At 46.2% G+C, this 16,438-nt stretch overlaps 1 long non-coding RNA gene across 1 annotated transcript; it reads left to right on the forward strand.

The window, feature by feature from the left end:
• The first annotated feature begins 537 nt into the window (after positions 1-537).
• On the forward strand, positions 538-15,889 carry LOC109284027 (uncharacterized). The gene is made up of 3 exons (XR_002091336.2): positions 538-630; positions 6,592-6,901; positions 14,081-15,889. It is a non-coding gene; the product is annotated as an uncharacterized LOC109284027 (long non-coding RNA).
• The last annotated feature ends 549 nt before the right edge of the window (positions 15,890-16,438 follow it).

Below are 16,438 nucleotides of genomic sequence, written 5' to 3' on the forward strand. Positions count from 1 at the left end.
CAATGGAAAGGGAACGTTTTTCAGAAAGCTGGAGCAAATGGCCAAGAAGCATACACTGATAATGGTTTGGGGGTTGTTTTTGTTTTTGGAAAATTGCTACACGAGAGGAGAACCATGCATTCCTTCAACAAAGTGGATTGGAAAAAAGAAGTATGGATGGATTGAAGTTATTAATCAAAGTGAAGTAAAGATCACAGATGAGGATGTAAAAAGTAGACAGAGGAAATTAGCTAATTGGAAAGCTTTAGGAAAAGATGGAATCCACAGTTATTCATTAAGGAGCTTAACAAATTTACATCCTCAGCTCAGAATATACCTACAAAAAACAATGGATCAATGGATAAAAGAGTACCTCACTGGATCATGGAAGGAAGGACGGTGCTCATTTAAAAGACCACGGGAAAGGAGACAGCTGATGCAAAATAAACTTAGGGCCTATAATTTGTCTATGATGTGGAAACTCTTTACTAAAATCATTAGTTAAAAATGGTCAAGTCAGCTGAAACTAGTGATATTTTTCCTTATGAACAGAAAGAATATTGAAGAAGTTCTCTGGGACAGTACGCGGTGGTGGACAAAGCTATGCTGACCGGCATTAGAAGAAAGTGAAAGATACTGCATGTATCTTAGGTAAATTACACAATTGTATATGATGGCCTGTTGTACAGATGGATTGTAATAGTGATGGGATTATTGGGAGTGCACATCGGGATTGAGTGCACATTGGGATTGTGGGAATCAACCAAACATTATCTTCCTTCTTAGTAAATTTGGTTGTATTGGTCAAAATAAAGGCTATAAGAGAGTGAGGCTCTACAGTTATGTCAAGAATCCAACTGAGGATAGGAAATCACAGATCTGAACCAAGAATCTGAGTTTCAGTAATAGTGTCAAACTATGCCTTAGTTTAATATAAATTATATTTTGACTGGATTCCAAGTTGCATGATGTTAAAATATTATGCCTCCTTCCAAGCCACTGTCTCTAATGAAGATCCTAAATCCCATTCCCACTCCAATCAGAGAAAATATAATGATATCAAGGCTTTTCAGAAGAGAGAGATTAGAAATTTCATTGTAGCAGCTTGTCAAATATTTTTAGCAAAGGCAGTACACAAGAGCACCATCCACTTTGTTTCAACAGAAGTTTTAAAAAAAACTAGAGACTTGTGAATACAAACCCCTTGAACTGTAAAATAAGTGACGATGAGTCAATTCAGCAAATGCTTAGCATATGTCTAACCTTAATCATAATCCACAGAGGATAACAATCCCAGCAATAGACCTTGGTGCTTTATCTCAAGCTACAGGGTCATACACATAAGACCTGATCCAAAGCCTATTAACATTAAGTAGCTCTAGCTTTTGATTTGACTTTAGTGGGTATTAGACCTGGCCCCTAGCACCAGAGGGGGTTTATACATGTGCTCCAAGAGTGGGGGAGGGGAGAACGCTTTAATTAGAGTGGCTCCAAGAACTCAGAAAGTCTTGTGTATCAGTATCCCTGTGCTTCAACATGGCAGTGGGGGCACTTTATCTAAAGCTTGTCATATGGTAATTGCCACGTTCCAGCAGACTTGATTAATCAAGACTACTCTGATATGCTGGAACTACAGTGTTGGAGCAGCCTCCCTGCTTGTCTATAGGCACCCAGATTTTTTAAAGTATTTAAATGCTTAAAGATGGAGTTGGTGCCTGCTGGGTGTAGGCACTCCAGTGCTGATGGCTGTAACTTCTAACTTTTAGGCAGCTGGACTCCATAGTGGAATCCACAGCCCTGAATTGAGGAATATGGCTCAGTCTGCAATGCCTGAAAAGTTTAGGAGCCACCAAACAGGACTCACAAGAGTCAAAAAGCTAAGCAGGGACCACCTAAGACAGCCAGATGGACATGCGGAGAACAGAGGTATGTCTGTAATCTCCTCTCTGGGATATAGGGAATTTACTCTGTACCACAAGGAATTCCACATAGGGAATTTACTCCGTACCTCCAACTGGAATCTGTGCAGCTGCACCCTCCTTTGATTCCTGGTCCACCCAAAGTTTAACAACTGCTTGGCAGTGGTAGCAGCATTTCTATTCAAGAAGCAGCTAGGGAGTCAATTGACTTCATGGCTTATTCTAATCTACCTGATTCTTTCTAAACTTTTCATTCCACGGTGTTTGTGACCCTCTCTCTTTTCTAATGGTGTGAAAAGGACTTACCTCTGATGAATGAGGAGCAGAGGCAATGGGACCCTGTGTCAGAAGCTGAGCATGGTGAAAGTCAAACCATGGTGGGCGGAGCCACTGTGGGAGAAAGGAAAGAGAAAAAAATGGCTGAGCCCGAAGGAGCCAGGACCGGCTCCATTGTCAGTGTGAGCATGCTTTATAGCAGTGTGCCGGGATCGATTGGCTGGCCAGACCCTGGATCTGGGATAAAAGACCCAGAGGAGGACCAGTGGGGGGGACCAGAAGTGAGGTCTCCAACCGTCCCGGAGGGGCCAGAGCAGGAGTTTAGTTCCAGTGAGGGGACTTGGTGGTTACCCCAGGAAGGGGTTTCATCAAGAGCTCAGGGCCAGAGAGAGCCTGAAGACTTACGCATAGAGTCTCCATGGATGACTGCAGTGGGACTGGAGCATGGCAGGACCAAGCAGGACAAAAATCCAGACCCGGCGGGCCCATGGCAAGTACCAAGCCTGAAGCAAGGGCAATGCTGGGGGACAGAACGGTATGGAATCAAGGTGACGTATAGATGAGGTACCAGTGTGGCTTGTGAATGCTGTGATGCTGGGGAGGATGGAGCATCCCACAGGACTGCAGGAGGAGGGAGGGGGGGCACATGCTTGGCAGTGAACCCACAAGTGGACTGGAAGTACTTTGGGCCCACTTCTGGGTCTGCCGGGGAGTGCACGGGCCCCCCCCCCCCCCTGCACCCTCCTGGCTCAGAGGTTGACCATGGGGGGGGGACCCCAGGTGTCCCCCCAGACCCAGGAGGCACCAGTCACTGAGCCAGGAGGGCATGGGGGGGTGGTCCTCCTGCGCACTCCCCAGCGGACCCGGAAGTGGACCAGAAGTACTTCTGGGTCTGCTGCCAAGCATGCTGGGAACCACCCCATGCTCCTGTGGGATGCTCCATGTGCCCCAGCATTGTAGCATTCACAAGGCACCTGGTACCTTGAGGTATGTAGAAAAACCACTTAAAGCTGTGTCTATGTCCAAATTGCCAAATCTTTCTGAATCTCTCCGAATAGATTCGGAGGGTTCCAATTTGGTTCAGAGAGATTAAAGGGTCTTCTGCTTTGATTCGGATTTGGAGATTCAGCCACCAAATCGGGCTGAATCTCTGCTGAATCAAATCAGCCACCAAAGCTTCATATAGCCCTAGTTTTTTCAGAATACAAATGGAGGAAGAGATACTGCCACCCTTCCTCCACCTCCACCTCCACAAACTCTTTTCTTCCTCAATAGCTCTTTGATTAAAGCAAAAATATGGGAAACCCAGGTTAAATACCCCTTTCCTGAGGAGATTCATCTCCCACTTCTCTAACAAGTGCCAGTCCTGCTTGGCATGCTCACTCTCTCCCAGGGAATCTTGAATGTGAAGTAGAGCAAAAACAGCTGAGTGCTTCATCCATGCATACCTACCTCAAAGAGCTTAAAACTTAATGGTTAAGGCACACTGCCAGGTGGGAGATGTGGGTTTTAACCCAGGTTCTCTATTGTCTTGATGAGGCCTGTTTAGTCCCATGGGGCTATTACCTCATGCTTTGGAAATTAGCAGTAAATAAGCCACTGGGTTTTGTGGTGTTATATGTGCTATCAGGACCAAATTGAATTTCACAGGAGAGAATTTCACAGGTGGGCAGACAGCAGTGCTTCTGGGCATGCTCAAAAGTAGGATGTCAAATGCAGAGGGATCCTTAATGCTGAAAACTGTATTTCCTGTGGACTTTAGGAACCTGTAGGGTGAGGTGGCTGCTGACAAGGGGTTTTAAGGGTTGCAGTTTTGGAATTGTTTGCTGTCTAAGTCCTTTCTGTGGAGCTGGCTCTAAACACCAAACATCACCTGAAATCAGGCCCTTGTAGCCTCCTCTGTGCTTGTCTCAGAAAGGATGGGAGTTAGTCACAGGCTGCTAACAGGTTATCTACCTCTTTAGCTCAGGCTGTAGAGTAGGGGTGGACAAAAAGGTGGATCTAGCTGGTGGCTAGGCTTCATTTCCCAGCAGCCCCTGCCTGTGCTGCTCCCAGCCATTCTCCATGGAGACCCCATGACAGCGCCACACTCCTGGGGTCTCCATGGAGACCGGCCTGGCATGGCATGGGCAAGGCATGTGGCTGGGTGGGGAGCTGCTCTGGGGCCAGGGCCGGGATCTTGTGGCAGTAACAGTGCAGAGCCAGAGCTGGGGCAGAGCTATGATCTGCTGTCTACATGCCCCTGCCTGCAGAACTCATGTTCATTGCAGGGGCATGCAGGCAGCAGATCATGACTCTATCCCATTCCCAGCCTTCCCAAGATCTTAGGGTCTTCCTGGCCCATCTGCCTATCTCACTCCTGTCTGTGGTTCCATCCCAGCTGCCCAGCCATGCAACCTGCCTGTGCGGGTCCTGCCCCCAGCAGTGTGTGTGGGGTGAAGGGGCTGAGGTGTCTGGGCAGTGGGGCTGGGTCCAGTGGTGGAAGCCAGATGGAGCTGCCACTGCAGGGGCTGCAGGGAAATGGAGTCTACCACAGGCCTAATCTGGTCCGCAGGCTGGACTTTACCCACCCCTGCTGTAGAGACTCCTTTTTTAACTCTGGAAATACCTAGCTTAGTTCCTAGCTTTTGTTCCTAATGGTGGTTTCCACATAAGCACATGCATGAGCAATTGCTTTGACTTTATCTTGTCTAGTATTGTCCTTAAACATGCTCATTAGTTGTCTGCTGGATCACAGACAGAGTTCTCAGCACTTTGCAGGAACAAGCCTCATCGGAGGACACTGAAAAGTGACAAATATGGACTGGTCAGCAATCACAAACCTATTGGCTCATTATAGTGCAGGACATTGAACACAGTGCAAAACCCATAATCTCTAGAGTACAGGATCAGGAACCAACATCCTGAGGTCAGGGGGCTCTGGACTTAGGAGAAAATGGAAACAGGAAACGAGTGGTAACATATAGAACTTGAGGATGGAGATACTGAGTTGTGCTCTTAGAACAACATAACCATTGAGGGTAGTTGCCCTTTGGGAAACAGCATAAAAATGGTCATTGTGGGAAACTTACATCAACTTATGTTCTTAACTTTATTTTACACCAATGAAAAAACAAGTACAACCCACAGTCCTGGGAATTTTGGGGGGAAGGACTGGAATGACATGTACTTTACAATGAAATGCAGGGTTCTTGTTACAGAGTTTTGGGTCTCTTGTAAAAGAATTTGGTTCTGTTGTGCTACAGAATACCATTAGTTATGCTGTTGTATAATTGTCACAAACCCATTATGTTTTGGGAGTTTGGGCATGTCATGAATGCTTTCCTGTGTTTTATTGTACTGACATGGCATGTGCAGTCTCATTGGAAAACACACAGTAAGCTGTATCCATTTATGTCACTTTTATCACTCTATAGATTATGTTATGCTGTCTATGTATATCTTTATAATTTTGAACATGGTTCAGCCAAGGGACTGAGGCATGCCTCCATAAAGAAAACTGCCATTCCTGGTCACAAGCAGGAGACATTATTGGGCATTGTCTGCCTGTAATATGAAAATAAACTTGTCACCAATAGGTGTTACATGGCCTAGGTCCCTTCTGAACAGATGCCTTTCTACTGAGCAATGACAGGGCAGAGACCCAGAAAATGTCACTCAGGTATTTTGATGTGTTTCCCTCTTTCCTGCCATGATGTTGCTTTTGTTGCCAGTTCCCCTTTGAGTGACACTCTAGGCCTGCAACACCAGTTTCTTCATGGGGCTCCCCCTCCCCTTCTCCCCCACCCTAAATTCCTCCTTGATGTTGAGTGGTATTCTAGATATGGTGGGAGGGAGAATGCAAGGTCCACCCTTTCCCTTGATTCTCTCACAACTTGGGGCCGAAACCCACGATGGCTTTTGGTATTTACATTGGCCCCTACCAACAGCCCTAAGGCCCCTTAGGCAGGCTGGGTTGAGGTTGGCCCTCAGACTCAGGACCCCTTCTAATTCAGTTCAGTCAAAAGCAAAAGAAATGAGCAGTCCAAACTTCCAAAAAAACCAAAAGGCCAATGCCTGGAGTACCCCTCCAGGTCTTAACTTCTGCTCTTGCAAGTGAGGAAAGACTCTCTGGGCCAGTTCTATGATCCATCAATCCCCAAACTCCATGGGCAAGTGAACCCCTCTTGGATACTGCCCCCGCAGATTGAACCAAAGTCCTCAGGAGGAAAGCAAACCCTGTCTGGGCTGCTTTCAGTTCAGTCCACCTATAAGTCTCTACAGGAGAGATCAACCCTTCGAGGTGGTCTCTTTTGCATGCTTTTGCAACATTCTTTGAGAGGAAGGAAACCTCTCTGGTGTAGTTCCTACGCTAGGTAGCCCCTCCTGTACTCTATGCCTGCCCCAACCACATGTGACCTTATTTTCCCTTTTGCAGACGTCTGTCCCAGGGCTCCCAACGGTCACTGTGGTGTTCTGGCACTCAGTGTCCACTTCACCTGGCGATTTTCTGATTACTGTCACATGCAATCGGCTCTACTCTACTGTCACTGGCTGCATGCACCTCCCAGGAGGAGAATCTCCGTGGTGTCTCCTCTTCCTTGGTGCTCCAGACTCTCCCTGATGGCCCCTCTCTGGAGCTGGAAGTATCTTCTTTGGCTCGCTGGCCGCCAATCTGGATGAAGCAGTGGCTCCAGAAGTGCTGCACGGGGCCCTGTTTCCTGCTGGCATTCTCTGCCTCATCTAAGGTGAGTGACAAGGGTGGGTCATCCTTGGGTTTCTTCCCTCTACCCCTATCTCCCTCTCCACACAACTCCACAGCAGAGAGGCATTGGTCCTCCAGCTAAAGGAATATCAGGTACCTCAGACTGACCAGAACTTTTTGGAGAATTCTGGTAACTTCTGAGAGTGCTGGTGATGGTTGGCAGGGGTGGAAGGTGCTGGGTGGAAGTGATTTAGGAAGCCAGTCATGGGTTATGCTGTGTCTTTTGGACTTTTATAAAGCTAGGAAAGGGTTGGAGACCCCAGGTGCCAGGACAGGTAGAATCAACAGGAAGGCTGATCTCTAAATATGCTGCCATGTCTCCTAGGAGGGCTGAGATGTAGCCAGATGAAAGGATAAGAAACCTTGCTTGTTTTGCTTCTCTGTCTCCAAGCCTATAGTCAGTTTTGCTTGTGTAATTCTTTTATCCTATGTAATAAATCCTTTTGTTGTTTTATCTCCTCACTGATTGCCTGTAGAAAAAATGATTTATGGGCAAGTGATACTCCAGGCTAATTCTTTCCATTGAAAGGGGAAACCTAGAATTTATTTCATAACTCCATGGGGTGGCCACCCTGGGGATGGATGAGATTCCCTCATTGCAGCTGCAGGTTCTAGTAGAAGGACCGTGGAGGTGAAGCATGTTGGGGTTGGGAGCTATACCAGGGAAGCCTTGATCTGTTCCTTGGAACAAGTGGCAGCAGAGGGGATAGAAAATTAGGGTTCTGGGGGTCCCCCTTGGGCAGGTTTGTGACAATATATAGAAGTGTGTCTTGTGTGTTATATAGGAGAGTGACAATCTTTAAGATTTAGGTTTAGTTTTCAAAAGTAGCAGCTTAATTAGGGGCTCCTAAATCTTGATTTAGTTTCCTCAGTAGACTGATGTCCAAACTCACTAAGAGCCCTGCTGCTCCCATTCATAAGATATAAAGTACTGGGCCTGATCTCAGTTCTTCAGGTGAGTATACATATTGGTTTTGGTGTGATTAATTGCCTGAACAAGATCTGTGGGACTGAGCCACCTGCCTTGACTATTGGGAATTAAACTGTGCAAGAAACAATGGTAAGAATGAAGTGTACGAAAGGGACTGTTTATGAATCACATCAAGGCCCTCAAACCTGCAAAGACTTGCACATGCACTTTACTTTGCGTATTGTGTGTAGCTCCAGTGATGTTAATGGGTCCAATAATAGTATGTCCACTGCTCTTGAGCATGCCACTTCTGTCCACTTGCTAAAGGAAGCATCTGAGAAGAATGCTGTCACTGTCACCTGCTAGTATGCTGGAGGAGAAGTGTGCAAGGACAGGGGCAAGGGCTGTCTCTGGCATAGCTTCATCAGTCTTATTTCTGGGAGCAGAGGACTGGGGTCAGATCAAGGGTGAAGTAAACTGGGATGCAGTATAGACCAGGGGTGGGCAAAATATGGCCTGTGGGCTGCATCTGGCCCATGAGGCCATTCTATTTGGTCCACAGGGCCCCTAAAAAAAATGTAGAAAATTAAAATTTATCTGTCTTTGGTTCCTGTCAAAGATGACAGGAACCAAGGGCAGCAGGACCCAGGGAAGTCTGGTGGGGTCCTGCAACAGCAGGGCCCACCTGGCCTCGCCCCCCCCAGCCGGAAGGCCCAGCAGGGGCTTCTGGCCTGGGACCACATGGCTGCACTGGTGCCGGAACCTCAGGTAAGGTGGTGGAGAAGGGCAGGGGATGAGCTGGTGCAGAGTGCAGGGGAAAAGCAGCCCCTCCCCCACCCCGTGGCTTGTGCTCCCTGCTGCATCTGCTCGTAGCCCACATGGGGCTGTCCTGCACAGGCACAGGCAGCCCCACAGGGCTGTGAGCTGCTGCAGCATGGGGTGCCAGCCATGGGGTGAGGGAGGGGCCACTTTTCCCCCATGCTGAGCACCAGCTTGTAACCCAGTCCCATGCCGGCTCTGGGCTCACCCGTCAGGGCTGCGCCACAGCAGCAGCAGCTGCGGCCCCCCTGCTTGTTGTGCTGGGCAGTGTTGGCTCCTGCTGCCCATCATGTGAGCTCTAGGCAGGCAGCAGCAGCCAACACTGCCCAGTGCGGCAGGTGGGGGGCCACAGCTGCTGCCTCCATGGCACAGTCCTGATGGGCAAGCCTGGAGCTGGTGTAGGGCCCAAGCTGGCAGTAGGGGTAGGGGTTACAAGCTGGTGCAGAGCATGGGAAAACTGGCTCCTCATCCACCCCATGGCTGGTGCTCCATGCTGCAGCTGATTGCAGCCTGCGTGGGGCTGCCTGTACCTGCTCAGGACAGCCCCACGTGGGCTGCAAGTGGCTGCAGCAGGGAGCGCTGGCCACGGGGCAGGTGAGGGCTGTTTTTCCCCGCACTCTGCACCAGCTCCTTCCCTGCTGGTGAGCAGGGGGTTGGGGCTGTGCGCTGTGCCTTGCCTGTACCATGGGGCTGGAGGGGACACTGGGAGTGAGCAGGTGCACCAGCAGGATTGAGAGCAGGGCAGCAGGGGTACAGGGTCCCGGCTGGCACAGGCTCTATGGAGCCGGGCCAGCTCCCTTGCCTCCCTGCTGGTGCAGCCCAACCCAGCTCCACAACCCCTGCCACCCTGCACCCTGCTCTGGGCCCCACCAGTGCTGGCTCTGGGACATTGGTCCCAAGACATTGGGACATTGGTCCCAAGATGGTGACCAGGGGGCAGGGCACCTGTCAAAGAGTGGGGCTACCCACACGGCCCTTGACAGCTTGCCACAACTTCGTAAATGGCCCTCCGCCCAAAATAATTGCCCGCCCCGGTACAGACACATCTTCACAATGCATAAATGTAATTATCTCCAGTAAGCTACGCGTGCCAACACATATGATATAAAAAGGGTAGCTGGGAATTCTCAGAAAAACTCTGATATGGCTGTAATGTGAATGTAATGTGTGTAATAGCAGGAGGAACCAGGGGGCAGAATGCAGAGCTGTGCCAACTGTTAATTCTGGAACTCCCAGAAACTCCCAGGGGCTGGGGGGCAAGGGAAAAAAGGGCGAGGAAGCTTGAGCCTGAGGGGAAGAGAGAGCAGTGTGCACGTGGAACCTGGTCATCTCTACACAGAGGAGTGCACAGTGAAGCTACAGCTCTCACTGGCTCAGTCAGCCAGGACTGTGGATTGAAGGAGCTGGACTCAGGCTTGGGGGCAACTGCAGGCTGCTGTTTGAGCACTCTAGGAACTAAAGGCTTGTTGGGGACACCTCCAGAGGTGCGGGGAGGAAATTAAGGTGCTAAGTGTATGTTACCACATTGTAATGTTTCTTTACCTGTTCCCTTCCTTTGGTTTATGACCCTAGCCCCTATGATTTTCTTTATAAAAGTGGGAACTCCCCCTTGTTTCTTGTGCCAGTTTCTGGGGCTGCATGATTGGCAAGCTGCTTTCTTTTTCATCTGGCAACAAGTCCTCTACAAATAATTGAAAGATACAAAAAACTTTTCTCTGTTACATAAAAAAGACAGGCAACTAGCAGCTAGGATATATGGGAGAGAAAGAAACAGTTTGGCCTTAACAACATCAATTATGGACCTTGCTATCATAATCCCAGAAACACCTGAAAGCACTACTGCAAAATATGAAAAGCTATTAGAGTGTGATAAATGTTGTCTTTGGGCAATGAGTGAGGAAACCAAAAGGAAAAAAATCCGTGAAATGAAAAAAGGAAGAAAATCTACTTCCAATAAAAATCAATGAAGTGGATTCACAAAAGGGACTTAGGCATCTGAATGCCTCCTTAGGTGCCCAAGTCTAAGATTTAGCACCAGAGGCATTCACATCCTCCTTACCGAAAGTCTATAAACTCCAGTAGGCACATCGATGTGAGATGCTTTACTGTGCAGTAGCATAGTTTACTGTGCAGTAAGCCTGTGCATGTGCAAATGTGCAGTAAACCTCGCTAATCGTGAGTAAATTTGCTACCTGCAAATGCAAGTAGCAAGTTTACTTTTGATTAGTAATGGCACAATAGTGCTTGTGTAGAAGCTTGACTGGGAGAAAATCTGCCCCCGGTTAGCCATCTACCAGGGGGCGGGGGATTGCTCCCTTCTCCTGGGAGCTGCTTGCTGTTGGGGCAGGATCTGCCACTGAAGCTTGGCCAGAGCTATGTCCCCCTGTTCTGGCAGCAGAGAACTCCAAGCCCCCTGCCCCAAGATCCTTATCTCCCAGCCCCTGCTTTGCCATTGTGATTGGTGAACAAGGGGCTAGGAGATCCTTATCTCCCAGTGCCAGCTCCACAGTTGCCTTCCCCGCCCAGCTCCACAGTCACGGAGCTGAGCAGGGAACAAGCTCCCCAGCCTGTTTGCGACCCAGCTCTGTGCTCACAGAGTGGAGTGGAGGTCATACCTAACTTCTCAGCCTGTTCCCCACCCAGCTCCATGCTTAAGAAGCTGAGTGGTGAACTGGCTCCCCAGCCTCTGCCCTGCAACCATGGAGCAGCAGCAAGCCCCCAGGAGCAGGGTGTAACATCCCAGCCCCGGCCTAGCCTGGTGCTCCCTGCCAGCCCCTGGGTTAGCCCCCAGGGGGTTGCCTAGAGCTCCCCCTGGTGGCAGCAGGGTTCCAATGCAGGTCATCAGGAAGCGAGAGCAGTTTGCTGCCATTAGCAGCAAATCTGCTCCTGCTTCTATGCATGTGTAGACACCTGCCTAGGCACGTTTACTTGTGATTAAACTGATCCTGGATCAAATGCATGTGTAGACATACCCACTGATGTCTAAAGGCATTTTTACACATGCATATGTTGCAGCACCAGGTGCTTTGAAAAGTGCTTGGCACTGTCATGCATGCAATTGTATAAGCAGCAAAATGCATGTCAGCACTGAGATAAAGTTGGTGGCGTGCTTTTGAACTAAAACACCATGGAGGTGCTGCCATTTTCTGTATGTTGATGTACATTTTGCCACTTATACGACTGCACGTGGCACAGTGCAGTTTGCCTCAGCTCTCAGGTGGATCTTTGGTGCATCACTTTGGTGGATCTTTGGCGCATCACTGGAAAAAAGTATGTGTATAAATGCCCTAAATTATTGCAGGTAAAGGTCCTTAAGTTTCTGCTACTGGGCATGCATACCATTACTTCAGTCTTGACACTGCTGGGCTTCTTGGTACCTTTTTATGCCTATACCTCATCAACATTCAGATATGGGCATTGCTACACCTACATCTTACCTTGAAGGGCCTGATCCCTGGGGGTTAGAAGTGATTTCAAATCTCCTCAGGCAAAGATGAACCTGAACTTGGATCTCCCAAGTCCTAGGTTGGAACACTAATCATTGGACAATACGCAGCTGGAATCATACTACCACCACCACTTCTTCCTTCTGCTATGTTTTTTTTTAAAGGAAAAAAACACCTTACTTCTCAATCTTTAAACAAAGGGCCAGGACTCCAGAGAAGTTCATGGCTATGAATTTGGAGCAGATATAGATTGTCTCAAGAGGGACAAACTTTAATTTACCACTCTCTTCTCAGTATTTCATACTGGTTTGCCTAGGTGTGGCCTACTCAGCCTGCTGGCTTCTGTGAATCCCATTCATAGATGTATGTGTCTCCCTACATGTGTAAGGTGAGGGAGCCAAGAAGCCTAACTATAGGTATAAATTCCATTAGGCAGCAAGGTGTCTGAAAGTCAGGTGCTACAGTTCTCAGCATCACTATCCCTAAACTTACCCCAACCCTGGAAGCAGCATCATTATTACTTAACAAAGATAAGTAAGAAGGAATTATAGGTTGCAGGAAAAGTAGATTCTAGTGATTATATACTGGTTGGAAGAGCTAAAGGCACTCCATGAAACCTTGGTTCTTTAACACATGTATCCCATTAACTGAGACAATGCCTATGAATGAGAGCACTCATTCTGTTATTAACCAGACAGTTAGGCCAGAAGGAACCCTTGTAATTTTCATCTGACACCCTGCCTAATGTGTGCCATAGCATGTCCCAAAACTAGTTTGTTTTGCACTAGGGCACATCTTTCAAAAAAAGACCCAAAAACATTATGTTGAATTTAAAAATACCTAGTGATTCAGAATCAACTACAACCAATGGCTAATTACTGCAACAGTTAGGTAAAATCTAGCCTAATCTCATACTTCTTAGAACATGGGCAGTAGGCATATCTACACATGCCCCCCACGGTGAAGTTGTTACTATGCTGTCAATTAGTACTTGCTTTAAGAAGTACTAAATGACAGCTCAGTAACAGCCATTACTATACCGTCCCAGCAGTGCATGGTTATTTTTAGCAGCTATGTTGCCATAGCGCTGTGCTATAGCGAGGTAGCTCATCACTATGGTGATGTAACATTGGTATCACTGTTTGTGCCTGCTGATGCTACGTCACCATAATGATGAGCTACGCTGCTGTAGTGTGTCACTACAGTGATGTAGTGTCATGTGTAGATGCACCTAATATCAACTAAATTGTTGATGTTCTTGAGCATGAACAAGTGCCATGCATTTTGGTAGGTGTTACAGACAGCTAAGAGTAAATGAAAGTGGCCTGGCTTTCAGGAGGTACCTAAATATGGATTGAGGGGTCTGAATATTACCCTATATTCCCAATAAAATGTATTAAATCTTTTAGCAAAAGTGGCTTTGATTTCTCTGCTTTAAAGTCTTTTAATGATATTTTTATGTCATCATTATATAGTGCCATTACAGTGATTTCAAGTTATATAGGAAGGTAACTCAATGTTACAGCCTGGGATTTTCAGTCCTTGTTATAAGCATATGATAGACATCAAGAATAAGGAAAATGGATAATTATTAGATACTCTGGCTCTGTTACAGACCAAAGTAACTAGATACGTTAGAGTAGTCAGGAAGTTGCAGTCTTTAGGCTAAGGATGTAGAAAGTGCTATAGATGGTTACAAGCCATGGGCTAACCCATTACAAAATAAAATTGAACAAAGATTAGAGAAACCTTTAGGAGGAGAGAAAGAAGGGACCTTATTGAAAGTATAACAGGGAAAGGAACAGTAAAATGCTAAACAGGTAGGATAGCTCCATGGTGATAAGAATGAAAAGACTGGCTCAAAATATTCATGACACCCTTTCAGTCCTTATATCTCCAGCCTTCAGCCCCTAGACCTGCCCAGTACACAGCCAGACCTTCTTTCACTTCTGCTACCTGATTCTCTTCCATCTGTTCTGCTCCCCAGCCTCACCTCTGCTCCTTGGGCCTGGGCACAACTGTACAAGGGTTTTTTCTTCTCCTTCCTTGGCCAAGTGTTCCAGGAAACCGGAAAAAGTAGATGAGCAACTTCTCAGAGCTCAGTACTATTTCTACACACGCTTCCTCATCCACTCTATCCTTTGCTGGGTTATGGAGAAGAATAGGAAGAAGCTCTGCCAGCTTTTTTTGAGCAATCTTTATTGGCTGCTTCTAACCCCAGGAGGTGGGAAAGTGAGGCAGGCAGCCAAAAGCAAAGGAAAAGGCCAAAATTCATTAAATGGCCAAAGCTTTTCTCATGAGAGCCATTGTGAATTTAGGCTTGCATCAAGATGTTAAAGCCCTCAAAGGAAGGGCTCTACCCATTCCAGAGTTTGTAGCCATCTGTGAAATTTGAGTCCAGATCTTGGTTTGGACTTTGATACCCTGAACATTTAAAAGATCATGGTTGTAGTTTGAGTGCATTTATAGTGTAAAGAGTCTTCTGACTGCCAGCTACCTTCAAGAAGTGAGAGACCTGCTGCACTGGTTGAGTAATGTAAGCTTACAAAATGAAGACTCACAAAAAATGAAATGGCCAGTAAAAAAGATAAATATGCCATCTGATACTTCAGGAGATCAAAGAACTCTAAAATTCCAGCAAATTGTGGCGAGTGTTTTGCTTCTGCACTTGTTAACTGATTGCACAGGAGGAAAGACAAAGGAGAGAAGCTCGGTTTAGGCATCTGCTTGCCTGTGAACTGTGACAAAGACATGAAGAGGCATTTACTTGTTATCATCAGCCCAGAGAGAGCCGTTCTGAGAATGGAAATGCTAATCATCAATCTCCCAGTGCATGCAATGTCTCTGTTTAATAGCTGATAGAGCGTCTCCAAAGGGGTTTTTTTTGCTCTTTGTTTAAAATGACATATAATGGACCTGGACTTATCAGTGTCTCTAAATGCATTTTCTGTGCTTTATCCTTACTAAGGGATTTAGTCCATTCAAATGAATATGTGCAGAATTGATTTTGAGCTTGGTATAATTTAATCCATCAATTTAACATTAAATTAATATGCAAAGGGGGTCTCTTTGTGGATGAAAAACAGAAGGCAAAGATTCTTATTAATTTAAAATGGACTTGAGAAATGGAAAGAGGCTGCTGCTATTAGTATCTGCCATTGGGCTCAACCACTGGCTTGTGCATTACCTAGTGTGAATACTGCAGCTGTTAAAATGGCTATTCAGAGATCCCCAAAACATGACAAGCTTAAAACTCAGAAGAATGTAGTAATTTCATTAGGCTTAGAATTAAAAGGAGGGCTTTCCTATAACTCTGAAACTGGGCACGCTGCCATCCTTGTACTAAAGAAACCGTTTTGTACTGATAATCTGTTGCGCCATATTTGCTGGACCTGAATTGAAAAGCATGTGTGGAATGTAACATTGATTATACAATTTGAAATTACATCAAGCAGCAAGGTTTTAAACATTGCTTTTAACTGATTACAGATAACTTTGATCTACAGCGATCTATTAGAACCCTCCACAAAGAATTAATTCAACCAGTGCCAGTATGAAAAAAAGGGTAATTAAAAAAATTGGAACTAAAGGAAGTAGAAGAGGCATACATAGTTAGAAAGAGGCACATAAAAGACAGAAACAATCCTGATAAAAGTTGAGCATTTATTTGCTTGTTTAATGGAAAATTCTTAAACCAAAACATTGTGAATTGTGCCCGCTTTTGTGGAGCTACTTTAGAAGAGGATGTTGAAGGTTTGTCAAAAAAATGTTCTGCTGGCTTCTTATAAATAATATAGTATGGATTTCTGTGATACATTTCCTATTATGATAGTAATAAATATAATAATTTATACTTTATTGCAATGTTATTTTTTTCATGTGGGTTACTGGACATTTCTTTTTCCGTATCTTACATATTTGAACATGGTCCCCCATTATGTTTTTATCTTATAGCAGCCACTAAAAATTGTCCTGCTGTTGGGTCTAGGTAAGAACCTGTTACCCTCTCTTACCCATGTCTACTTCAATAGCTTGTCTCCTTGCTGACTTCTAAAGTATAATTTGTCTGCAGAAGAGATGAAAACACGTCTTATAAAGTATTAGATTCAAACTGACCTCACAGACACAGAGGATTCGCCATACTCTGTCAGACCAAGGTATATTTAATCAGGTTCTTGTCTCAGACCTTAATCAATATAAGATGCGTCAGAGAAAGTTGTACATCTTTGGGGTGGACAAACAGACACCAATAAGGCGGCAATGGGTAGGAATCATATACAGTTAATCATTGGGTATGTCTACACAAGATGTTTAGTGTGGAGTTGACTAATTAACTGTGCAGTAA

The sequence above is a fragment of the Alligator mississippiensis genome, chromosome 3 (assembly GCF_030867095.1).
Source record: "Alligator mississippiensis isolate rAllMis1 chromosome 3, rAllMis1, whole genome shotgun sequence".
Classification (NCBI taxonomy): Eukaryota; Metazoa; Chordata; order Crocodylia; family Alligatoridae; genus Alligator; species Alligator mississippiensis.